The following is a 12381-nucleotide window of genomic DNA, read 5'->3' as shown; positions in this document are numbered from 1 at the left end:
TTTCCGGCCATTTCTTGACAGCTGTGGAAGCCCTGATAATACAGGGCGGGGGTGGGGGGGGTGGGAGGAGGAGGCAGGGAGATAAACTGCTCCTGGAAGCTTGCAAAGGGCTCTTGTTTTTCTAACGCACTGTTTCGCTCGCTCCATTTTCGATTTTTAAGTCCACTCCCCCAGCGTTTCATACCTAGAGACATGAATGCAGGCAGCCTCTGTCAGAGGCCGGGTAGCCCTGCTGAGTCAGCAGCCACTGACCGGGGGCCAGAGGGCACAGGGGGGCAAATCCATCCTTGCACAGAGGCCAGCGCACACCCTCGGCACCACTTAAGTCCTACTCACAAGGCCTAGGCACGGGCTGAAGCAGGACTTAAGTGGAGCCTAGACCATGTGCCAGCCCGCTGTACTAGGGTGAATTTCACCAACTGAGAGCAGAGTGGAGTTGTACCATACCCACCCCCTTCCATCCCTAAGACCTATTAAGTTGACCCATAGCTACTTGAGGACCACATGCGAAATTGCATCTTTCCTGAGAAAACTGGCCACTGTGTCAAGTTATCAGTGCCCAGCTCCCAGCAGCGATTAGTGCCCAAATTTACAGCTCAATAGAGTCGAGTCGCCTGGCAGGGAATCTCCCGGGACACCTCCAATCCTCATCCACTGAGGACCAACAACCATGACCGATGATAGGTAGGTAGCCGCAATAGCTCCTCTGATCCCCAGAGGCCAAACTGGGTCAACTGGCCGTTAGCTACCGATCGAGAAGCTCAGAGCCAATGGCCAAGATTTTCAGAGGTGACGAGTGATTCGGCGTGGTTCCCATTTTGGAGGGGCCCAATTTGAGACCCAGATAAGGGTCCTGATTTTCATCCACCCACTGAAGTTCAGGCCCCTGTAAGGTGTTGTGAGTGGCACACCCCCACAAAAATCAAGACACCCGATTGTCACCAGTCACTTTTGAAAAACTTGGCCAATAGGCCGGGTAGAACACAATGACATGAACTGGTGCCTTATCCCAGGCCCTGGGTGGAGTGCCACAGACCAGGGGTCTAGCACACACAAGCCAGTGAAGACGTACACCCACCTTAAATGCGGGTGCTGGTGTGCAACACAGATGGGTGTAGGTGGGTGCTGGGGCTCACAGGTGGTGACTGAATGCCAATTTTCAAGCAGTCATTTATAATCAGGTTGTAGAGGAGGTGTGTGTTCGCTGGGGGAGGTTAGGGAAAGGTAAATGGGAATCAGAAGGATGGGATTTTTATGGTGTCAGATCCCATGAATCACCAGGAACTGCTGCTTGCCTGGTAGTTCCACAGATAGCATGACTACTCCCTGGTTCCTCAGACCAGTCATACAGCCAATTTACCAGACAGACCAGAGTGTTTTCCACATCCAGGCTCTCCCTCCCAACAGCTGCTGCATCCCAAGGCTGAAAAGGATCTCTCATAATGGAAAACCAATCATTTTGCTATTGATTAGAAAGAGTGGAGAATTCAATTAGCAAGAATCCCATGTGTGCTGTGGGGCTGGTGGCGGGAGCAGAGACCAGGGATGCAGCGGGCTATGTAGAGATGTGGCTGCCAAAAGATATCGAGCCTGCATAATAATAAAAAATGAATTTTAATCTAATGGCACCTCGAGTCCCCGGCTGCAGCCGGGATCCCGGGATGAATATGCTAAAGGGTTCAGCATTGTAATGTAAAACATTACCCACATTATTGATCCCAGTCACACTGACTGGATACTCAAGTAGAGCGTGTTTCTACTTTCCCCTTGCTCTCTTCATTCTCCCCTCTCTCAGTGTAGCATAGGCAAGCAGGCGTTTCCATGAGTGCTTGAGCGTGGCCACAAATTAGGGAGACCAGCAGTCTGCTGACAAAGGCTGTCAGTCAATCCAGGACCAAAAGAGCCCAAGAGAACCACAGAGTCTATCTGAGTCCAGCAGCATCAACCAAGGATTCCTTTACACTCATTACAGCCGAGTCCTGTTCTTCTCTACCACAAAGGATGCTGCTCTGCTTTGCACCTTCTTTCATGCTGCCCCTACACTAGGAACGGCCTCCCCAAGTCCCCACTTAAAGCCCATCTGTCTCCATCATCCACTCGTGATGGAGTGGGTAAGGCTGTAAACTCCTCAGTGGTGTTGGCCTCTCGCACCAGACTGACACCAGTGAAATGCTGTGGGCTGCAGTGGATTCACGCCGGATCTCCACCAGAGTGCGGAAGATCAGAAGCAGGTCCTCTGCCTCTCACATGTCCGTGAAGGGCCGTGCACACTCACAGAGCTCTGAAAATGATGCACAATCGCAATCATCAAACTCTCCCCAGTATCCGTCTGACACCAGAGGCTGAGTCACAAGCATTCTTACAGCGCATGGGACTTTTCTTTCTGTTACCACAAAAGGCCTGATTTTTAAGAGAACCCGCAATTCCTATTAACTCCAGTTGGTTCTCAGCACCTCTGCAAATCAAACCCGACCTGTTGAACTCATAGAGCCACTCCATTGCTTTACACATCTAACACTTAACACACTGGACCAGGCTTTGAAGCTGGCACAGAGAGCTGTAATTGACAGCGGCATTTTGGGCTGTATAAGTAGGAGCATTGCCAGCAGATCGAGGGAAGTGATTATTCCCTTCTATTCAGCACTGGTGATGGCACATCTGGAGTATTACATCCAGTTTTGGGGCCTCCACGACAAAAAGGATGTGGACAAATTGGAGAGAGTCCAGCGGAGGGCATCGAAAATGATCAGGGGGTTGGGGCACATGACTTATGAGGAAAGGCTGAGGGAACTGGGCTTATATAGTCTGCAGAAGAGTGAGGGGGGATTTGATAGCAGTCTTCAACTACCTGAAGGGGGGTTCCAAAGAGGATGGATCTAGACTGTTCTCAGTTGTGGCAGATGACCGAACAAGGAGCAATGGTCTCAAGTTGCAGTGGGGGAGGTCTAGGTTGGATATTAGGAAACACTATTTCACTAGGAGGGTGGTGAAGCACTGGAATGGGTTCCCTAGGGAGGTGGTGGAATCTCCATTCTTAGGGTTTTTAAGGCCCGGCTTGACAAAGCCCTGGCTGGGGTGATTTAGTTGGGGTTGGTCCTGCTTTGAGCAGGGGGTTGGACTAGATAACCTCCTGAGATCTCTTCCAACCCTAATATTCTATGATTCTGTGACACAACCTCTTGAAGCAAAGTTGGGGGCTAGGATTCATCATGGGGGAAGTGAGACCGCATCATTGCCACTTGCCCTTTATTGGGGTTTCCACTGGCGGGAGCAGCTCTAGGTCCCAATCCTGCCATTGGAGTCATGCCAGCATCCTCTCAGCCTGAGCAAAACCCCAGCGACATCAATGGGGCTCAGTACAGGGGAGCCAATTGCAGGATCGGGGCCTTGATTCTAACCTGCATCTCCACCGGAGGCTGCAGTGCTTTATGATATAGCACCAGACAGCTGGAGAAATCACTGGCGGCTTATATTTAATCTAATTTAATTTAGAAAAAGGGGGAGGGTTAGATTAATAAGCAATGTTAAAAATAGCAGGTGAAGCAATATGCTTGTCTGCTCCACCCTTCAGTATGAATCATTCAGCCGGAAGATTGTTCAGCGGAGCTCTGACAGCCTTGCGGGGTGTGCGACCAGGAGTCGGATCGTGCTCCCTGTTAAACATTTCCGCTCAGGTGCTGCTGGCTTCTGCATCTCCACCGAGGACACTGTGCTGTAGAGGAGCCGACGCGGACTGAAGTTTCTCGCTCTCTTTTGTCAGATCAAATTTACTGCAGTGGCAGAACGTTTCGGAGAGATCCGTCATTGCTTGTGGCGGTTTGGAAAGCTCCTAAATATGCTCTGTGCAATCGCGAATGTAAATTGAATAGAAGGAAAAGCAATTTGCGAGGCATTAAAATCCCTCTGCAGGTTCCTCTGAAATGATCGATGTCTGTAAACCATGATGTTATCGAGACGTAACTGAGTTAGGTGATACAATCCCATCCCTAAACTCATTGGCTTCACAGGCTGTTTCTTGGCAACTTACCAGACCACGGACTACATCCGCCACCGACCTTAGCAGACGGAGCTCTATTGACCCCGGTGGAGCTCTGCTTCCGCCAGCGACGCGTTTGATTCCATATCTCTTATAAGCACCGTTACCACAAAATACGAAAGGGAGACATGGGGATTGTCACACATGAGCAGAGCATCAGAGGGGGAGCCGTGTTAGTCTGGATCTGTAAAAAGCAACAGAGTCCAGTGACACCTTAAAGACTAACAGATGTATTGGAGCCACAGGACTCTTTGTTGCTTTGATCAGAGCAGTTTAGGAGCGCACCTGGATCGTTGCTGATGCTAACCAATCTTTGGTTGGTGAGGAGACCCCACCTCATCCTGGTGACCTGGCTTTAGTTACACACACCTTCAACACCTCCAGCCCGTACTACAGCAATGCAACATACTTGGGTGTGAAGCCACCAGCCCTTGGGAGATTCCAATACACAATGCTGCAGCAGGTCTACTCAGCAACACTGGCTACCACAAGCATACCAAATCTGTCCTCTGCCCCCTATGCTGGCTTCCCCTGGAACGAGACAAGTTCTAGGTCTCGGACCTTATTTTCAAGGTGCTCCAGCATATCTAAACAAACCACTCCACTGTGCACCCAATTCTCCCTGAGGAGAGGCAGAGAACAAATTGCATGTAACGGAAGTTGCCTGTGTTGCTTAAGGTGCTCGGGCACAGATCCTCAGAGGTATTTAGGTGCCTAACTCCCACTGAAAAGCCTATGCACCTTTTAGGATCTTGGCCTCTTATACAACCATGAAGAGGGGGTATAAGAACCAATATAGAACAGACAGTGGTCGTCTAGTCTAGTATTCTGTCTCCCACAGTGGCCAGAACTAGCTACTTCAGACCACCAACTCCTGCAGGAGGCAGATATGGGATAATTTATCCACAAGGAAAGATTCTTCCTAGCCCTTGTTAATTAGAGGTAGTTTTATGCCCTGAAACAGGAGGTCTTTTATCCCTTCCAAAGCTCTAGTTTATTAAAATAAACGTGCTGTTATTGTAATTGTGGATATTCGTGTCGTTCATATAAGGGTTTAATCCTTTGGGGTGGTGGGGGGTGGTGCAGGGTTTGGAAGCCTGCTAAGCTTTGGTGAAAGAAAGAAAGAAAAAGAAAGTTATGATGCAACCCTTCTCTGTCTCCATCACAGGCAATGTGTATGTCTCTCAATCAGACTGTGATTGCAATCAGCAGGATGGTGTGGTTTGCATTAAATAGAGCAGGGGGGAAAATCCAGACTGTGCAATCTGCAAAATGTATGTAAAAAATCACAAACAACAATAAAAACAGCCATTTCCCCCCTTTTTCCTGGTTACGATTCTCCCCAAGGCCAGAGGAACTGGTTGGAAAGTGGAGCCAGCTCCTTTGGGCCCCTCACCCAAGCCTGCCTGCCTGCCATCCCTAAAACCTTCCTACGTCAACCCTTCAAATGGATCTATTTTATTACTAATTTCCCCTCATGTTTTTTAATTAAATTCTCCACTTCCTTCAAACACTAGTCAACGAAGCATCCAAATTTCCTCCAAATACCCTGGAAAATGTTGAATTATGCAGTTAAGCGTGGTGTAATACAATAGCATTAGGAGAAATATTGCCATGGATCCATTAGTCATGGCATATGCAGGGAACATAAGGAGCTGGGGGAAAGCCTCTGGGCAAACCACACAAAACTGTCCTGCTCTGGGGGTTTTGTTTCACATTTAAAACAGGTTTGTAAAGGTTCAGAAACCTTTGGAGCAATCCTGATTCCACCAGAATTAACACAGAGGCTCCGATCAGTGGCTTATTCTCTATTCTGTTCCCTAGATGCTTCAGAGAAAGGTGCAGGAAATCCTAAAGGGGGCAGTTATAGGATAACCTACACAGAGGGCAAGTTTCTTCCTGACCCTCATTAGTTCAAGGTTGCCTGAAGCATGAAGGTTATATCCCTTGAAAGTCTTGATTTTTAAACCCTTACCATTGTATCTCTGGATATTCTTGTTATCTATAAAAACACCAGTCCGGCCCTGGATTTCTCATGGCCTCAGCGATATCTTGCAGCAATGAACTCTACAGGTTAATTATGCCTTCTGTGAAAGACTATTCACTTTCATCCGTTTCTAGTGGGCTACTTTTCCATGTCCTTGTACGTCCCCTCATTCTTGTAAGATGAGACGGGGTGAACAAAAGGGCCCGCTCTGCCTTCCTAACCCCCTTCATTATGTTGTATCCCTTGATCACGTCTCCTCTTCTTCATTTCTCTAACTTTTGGAATGAGCCTATCTGCAATTTTAAGTGAGGCTCGGACCAGGGTTTTTTTTTTTTTTTTGTCTTACTCATGCAAGCTTTGCAGCTTCCCTTGATTTGGACACAGCCTGGGTGAAACTGATGGTTCCAATGGAGTTTCTTATGCACCTAGACAGAAGCTTTAGATGAATAGAATAATAAATACCTGTTTCTTATACTGTGTTTTTATCCATCAATCTCAAAGCACTTTACCAAGGAGGTCAGTATCACTATCCCCATTTTACAGATGGGGAAACTGAGGCACAGGGAAGGGCTGTGACTTGCCAAAGATCACCCAGCAGGCCAGTGCAAAGCCAGGAATAGAACCCAGCTCTTCTCTGTCCCAGAGCAGTGCTCTACCCACTAGGCCATGTTGCAAAAACTCTTAAAGAGGGCAGTTAGGGAACAACATGACCACACAGAAATCTCCTCCTAAATCTTGTCAAGTATCAGAGGGGTAGCCGTGTTAGTCTGAATCTGTAAAAAGCAACAGAGGGTCCTGTGGCACCTTTTAAGACTAACAGAAAGTCAGTTAGTCTTAAAAGGTGCCACAGGACCCTCTGTTGCTCCTAAATCTTGTTAATTAGAAATTACTTTACACCCTGAAGTATGAGGAGTTAGACCCCCTTCCATATTTTTGGGGAGTGTAATAGTGCCTGTTCACATTAGCCATATAAATGCCTAATTCTTTTTTTCCCTTCATCTCCCACCTCCCTTAAATCCTGCTAAGATTTTGGCTGCGACAATCTCTTGTGGCAATGAGTTCCACAGGCCAAAAACTATGTCTTTTTTTTAAAGGATTTCCTTTCGTCTGCTTTAAATGTGCTGCCTTTTAGTTTCATTGAATGTCCCCTCATCCATTGGTCATGGGCAGGGGACCTAGCAGCACCCCATTTGCCTAGTTGGATCCCTCATGCCAACCCGGGACTGATTTACACAGCTCTGCATTGAGACTTGATGGGAACTGGATGAAACACGACAGTTTTGCCTTGCATTTTGCTTTGAGGGTTCCGGCTCATCTGAATGAGAAGCTCAACATGCAGTGGCTTTGATGCCCATATGGATTAAGACTGAATAAAAAGTCCCCATGAGCCCTTGTGAATTCAGACTGCCCAGTCTCCCTCTGCTCTAGTGTCTGTTCGCCCTTTGCTGTGCGTCCCAAACCACTGAGGTCCCCGCCTGTCTCTTAACACCGCCGTGTTGCTGGACCCAGTTACAACAGGGGGCTCTCCCCAGAGCAGACACATGGCTCTTTCTTGCAGCACAGCCAGAACTGAGCTTTCTTTGAACCATGTTTGTGATCTATGCTACAGCCTTGGGACTCAACCCTGAGCTGTGATGAGTTCCTTCGAGGCAGCACTATGCCACCTTCCTATCTCCCTCAACCTTGGGGCTGATAGCCTGTTCCTATAGCCTAGGATATTGGCAACCATCTATGCTATGCCGTCTCCCGTCCCCGGCGATGTTCCCCATACTGAGGGGGGAGGAGCAGCTAGAGTGAAGCAGGTTATACCAATTTTATATCATTGGGCTTCTGCTATGGCAAAAGGTTCTCCAGTTGCTCCTTGGAATGCCTGCAATTTGGCCCTTGGACTTTACGGATATGTCTACACTGCTCACTAAGCCCAGGTCTGTGGGACCCGGGCTTGTGGACTTGGTGTTGCCAAGCCCATGCTGGAGCATCCACACTGCATTGTAAACCTGGGTTTGCAATTGTTGGATGCGGGCCTCACAGCCACGCTAATGTGTCTCTATCGCACCACGAGACCTTCTGACTCGGGTCTGCAGCTTGACCTGCCTCCATGCTGCAAAATGACCGGGCTTGGACTGAAGTCACAACAGAACTTGGGCACTGACCCACCCCCCCCTTAGCAGGGTCTTAGGACCTAGGTGTTCACTGATCCAAGTCAGACTGATGTGTGTGTGGACGGAAGCAGGGCTTGGGCTCAAACCTGAGTCAGAGCACAGGCTCAGTGTGCAGTGTAGACGCCCACTAAGGTTCCATCTTTCAAAGGAACCTAAGGGAATTAGGATCCATATGTCATTGACTTTAGTGGTCACCAAGCACTCCAGAGATACCGCCATCATACCCAGAAGCCTGTCTTAGTGGAAAGACCTTACGACGGAGAAAGTGGGAAGTCTCAAAGTGACAGGATTGTAACTTGCTCCAAAAAACCTATTTCATTTCCTGGGCCAGTTCCTCAACTGGAGTAACTCAGCATTGAAATCAATGAGGCCATGATGACTCACAGCCGTTTAATACCTTGCCCAATGATTTGCCCTAAGCCCTGGGCCGCCGGGCAGTCTGGGGTGGATCTTTCTCAGTCTCTCCTGTTGAAGTTGTGCCACTTTGTAGAAAATACTTGAATAGTCATTGGACCAGACTGAGAGAGAATCATTCTATAGCTTGGTGGTCAGGGCACTCAGGTTGGAGACAAGTTCATGTCTTTGTTCCAATTACTATTTAATTGTCTATGGAAAGTGGAAGAGCCTCAAGAGGAGAGAGACCGAGCTCGATCCCCAAAAGGCCAGTGGGAAGGGTGCTCGGCTGCACGGAGGGAGATCCGTATTGAAATCCTTGCTCCACATCAGGCAGGGGTAAACAAACACTACTCTCCCACCTCCAACCACTGGGCTAAAGGGAATAATGAGCCAGTCCTATTGCCAGCCCCTGCTTCTCCGCCCTCCCATTTTGGGAATGGCACCTACGTCCCCTTCCATTTTTTTTTCTCCCGGAAACGATTCAGGGAATTCGTGTCAAATTCGCCAACGGTTTCAGGTCGGCCAAATCTGTATTTTTGGGCAAATAAACTATTTGTCTGAAAAAATTCACCCAATGCCATACAGAGATGAGGCCCACATGAGCTCCAGACCTGACCCTAAACTGTCCCAAAGGTTGGGGAGAAAAAGGGAGCTCTGATCCAGAATCCCCAATAGATCAATCAATCTGACCACCGCTCACCACAGCACACAGACCATCTTTGGGAAGTGGGGGGTGACATTAGGCCTATTGCGGCCTGTAGTGAGGCAGCTGCCCCACTCCCTGAGATTATGGGCTGCGGCAGGCCAGTGGGCCTGCGCAGACACACAGCCAGAGACGGGCTTACTGGGAGCCAATCAGGGCCCAGGTTGGAGACAGCCAATCAGGGCCAGGCTCAGCCCTATAAAAGGCTGCTCAAGGAGAGAGCAGTCAGTCTGTCCCAGGCCTTTGAGAGGGGAAGGTCTATCTCCAAACTGGGAGACTAGCACCATGGACAGCGCAGTGCTGGCCAGGCTCAGGGAGCAGAGGGGAACTCTAGCTTGAGGCCTGCCAGGCTGCAGGCCCTGAGTGGAAGGGCCTAGAGGGTGCAAGGGGCCGTAGGGGAAGCGGCCCAGGGAAGCGGACAGACGAGGGGAGAGTAGGAGGACAGCAAGGCTGCTGGCAGAGGGTCCCTGGGCCGGGACCCAGAGTAGAGGGCGGGCCTGGGTTCCCCCCTACCCCCTTGCAGTACATCTAGCCATTGGCCATAGGGAGCGGCCACTACAGACCACGTCAGATTCCTAATGGGAGGGATTAGACTTTGGGGTGTGTGGTTGACTACGGTGGCTGGACGAGGAGACTGCTGATTGACACCCCCCTCCCCCCACGGAAGGGGGTGTGAAAGTACTGAAGGGCACTGCCTGAGGGCAGTGGTCCCGAAGAGGACGCTGCGAGTTGGTGAGCGACGTGGGCTTAGACACGCCAACCGAGGGTGAGACGATGGTCAGGACACCACTAGGAGGGGGCGCTCCACTGGACTGAGCTAATTCCCGGAACAACCAGTAGGAGGTGCCACGGTGGTGAGTCCCAACCCCGTTACACGGCCCCAGGATAAAACTCAGATGAGTAGGTGAAACTAGACACTGCTGGGACTCGGAGTCTGACTGGCAGACTCCTGGAAGAGTGAGAACAAGGGGCTTTGTTAGGCTTTCCTGCTTATGAGTGGCAGGCGTGAGCCTATTTCAGGAAGGAAGCAGCTCTGCCAAGGATGGCAAACAGGGTAATATGTTACCAAGAGATCTTCCATTTGTAAGCAGAGCCTGCTACAGCTGCTCCTGTGCTCTGTGCATTATTTATAGTCCTCCTTAGTTCTGCGCTCCCCTTTATTCACCTTCCACCAGGTTCTATAAGAAAACGAATCTTTGACTCGGTAATTTTAATCTTGACTAAATGAAAAAGAAACAGACACACACACATACACACAAGCTGAATCCACACTAGGGAGGTGACAGGAAGCTCACCTCAGCCCCAAGAGGTTGCAGGTATTGGCTTCTTGCTTAGAGCGAAGAGCCTTAACCTATATATAAATTGTCTATTGGTGTTCCCCTTTCACTAACCTGTGTCTGACTGTCCTTGTACCATGGGATCCTAAAAGTCAGGGACTGAACTACAGGCATGTTTGGAAATGGTTTAGCATCCTGGGGGTACGACTGCAAGCCATACAAAGATAATAATGGAGCAGGTTGAAATTTCCCAAGTTTTGATTTTTTTTTTTTTAAGCCAAGTTTTCATCACAACTTCAGAGGGTGGAACAGCGGCAAAAACAGAACAATCGTGAAAAATTCATCATATTTTTCAGCCAGCTATCGAGCTGTTTTTGTTTGTTTTTGAAATTCCGATGGAAACGTCAAACTAGCCGCCTCCAAAAATCAGATGAGTTTTTCACAAAAACTGCCATCTGTCCCCCTGCCCGCACTCCCAGTTTTCAAACATTAAATAAAAACAACTAAAAAGTTGAGCCCATAGGGATAAAAGGGTAGAGAAGCATGCCCTCTTGTCGCCTAAACCCTCCCCCCATCTATGCTTGCCCCTGGACTATGAATCTGCCTATCCAGGTATCTCTCGGATTACCCTTCTGAAGCATACAGCCCAGTTTCCATTGCAAACTAATTATCACCGCCTCACTCTCGGGATCTAGCTGACAATAGGGCTTTATAAATACTTCCTTTAATACAGGCTGTGCCCACCGGGATGGAATGTGAAATGCTAGTGTTGGTGCAAGCGGATGCGCTAGATCTACTTAGAGCAGGTAGGTATGGAGGTCACCCTTTGCACCATAAAGAAGTGGGTGTCACTAGGGGGCTTGACAGCTGTGACAGACTGACAATATCCTGGACAAGCCTTACGGAATTAAAATAATCTTCATTAAATTAAGTTAAACCTGGCTGAGTTAGGTAAATACCTTTGGGATCCATTGTATAAAAATACAATTGGGTATGTGCGATTGTAGATTAAATACAACTTTTCTAGAGACTTGACCAATGCAAATGTTAAGAAATTCAAAGAGCTGTTTGGGACAATATGTGTAAAATGGATTTGTGAGGAACTACCTGTGGGGTGAAGGGAGTCCAAATGACCCACTTCGAATCAATGTTTTTGTTTTGGAGGGAGACCCATTGTCAACTAATTAGCTACTGCTGGAAACTCCACAGCAAAGATCGCTGAGCTGTATAAGGGATGGATTGAACCATACATGAGTGCACCAGGGTTCTGAGCTGAGGCCGTTATGAACTTGTGACCACAAGAGACACCCCTTTGGGGGTTTGAAGGACTCACTTGCCAGAGCCCATGTTAGAGCTTGGTGATCTCTGATAAACTTGTTGGCCTGTAGGTAAGTTCTTCTATTGTGTTTTTTTTTTTTTTAATGTTTCCTCTGCTTTTGTCTGAAGAATAAAACACGCTTGCATGAAAAGAGCAGTGTGGTATCTACATCTTTGGGCAGTCACACTGTGAACCGTCTCTGAAGAGAGAGCCAGTGTGGGGCACGGGTCACTTGCTGGAGGATTCTCTGCACCTTGAGGTCTTTAAACCACGATTTGAGGACTTCTAACCTATGTCTGAGTTATTGAAGTTTGTTACAGGAGTGGCTGGGTGAGATTCTGTGCCCTGCATTGTGCAGGAGGTCAGACTAGATGATCATAATGGTCCCTTCTGACCTTAAAGTCTATGAGGTGTGCTTGGGTAGCCTATCTCTGCTGAAATAAGGCAGGGAACTGCAGGCTGAAGAAAACCCGGTCAAAAGGGAGAGAGACTCCTGTCTCCA

The 12381-nt window shown here is 48.6% G+C and overlaps 1 protein-coding gene across 12 annotated transcripts in view; it reads right to left on the bottom strand.

The window, feature by feature from the left end:
* Positions 1-12381, bottom strand: part of NTM (neurotrimin) — a 678721-nt gene that overhangs the window by 577922 nt on the left and 88418 nt on the right. The window lies entirely within an intron of this gene.

The sequence above is a fragment of the Chrysemys picta genome, chromosome 16 (genome assembly GCF_011386835.1).
Source record: "Chrysemys picta bellii isolate R12L10 chromosome 16, ASM1138683v2, whole genome shotgun sequence".
Taxonomy (NCBI): domain Eukaryota; kingdom Metazoa; phylum Chordata; order Testudines; family Emydidae; genus Chrysemys; species Chrysemys picta.
This window is presented reverse-complemented; position numbering and strand designations above follow the sequence as displayed.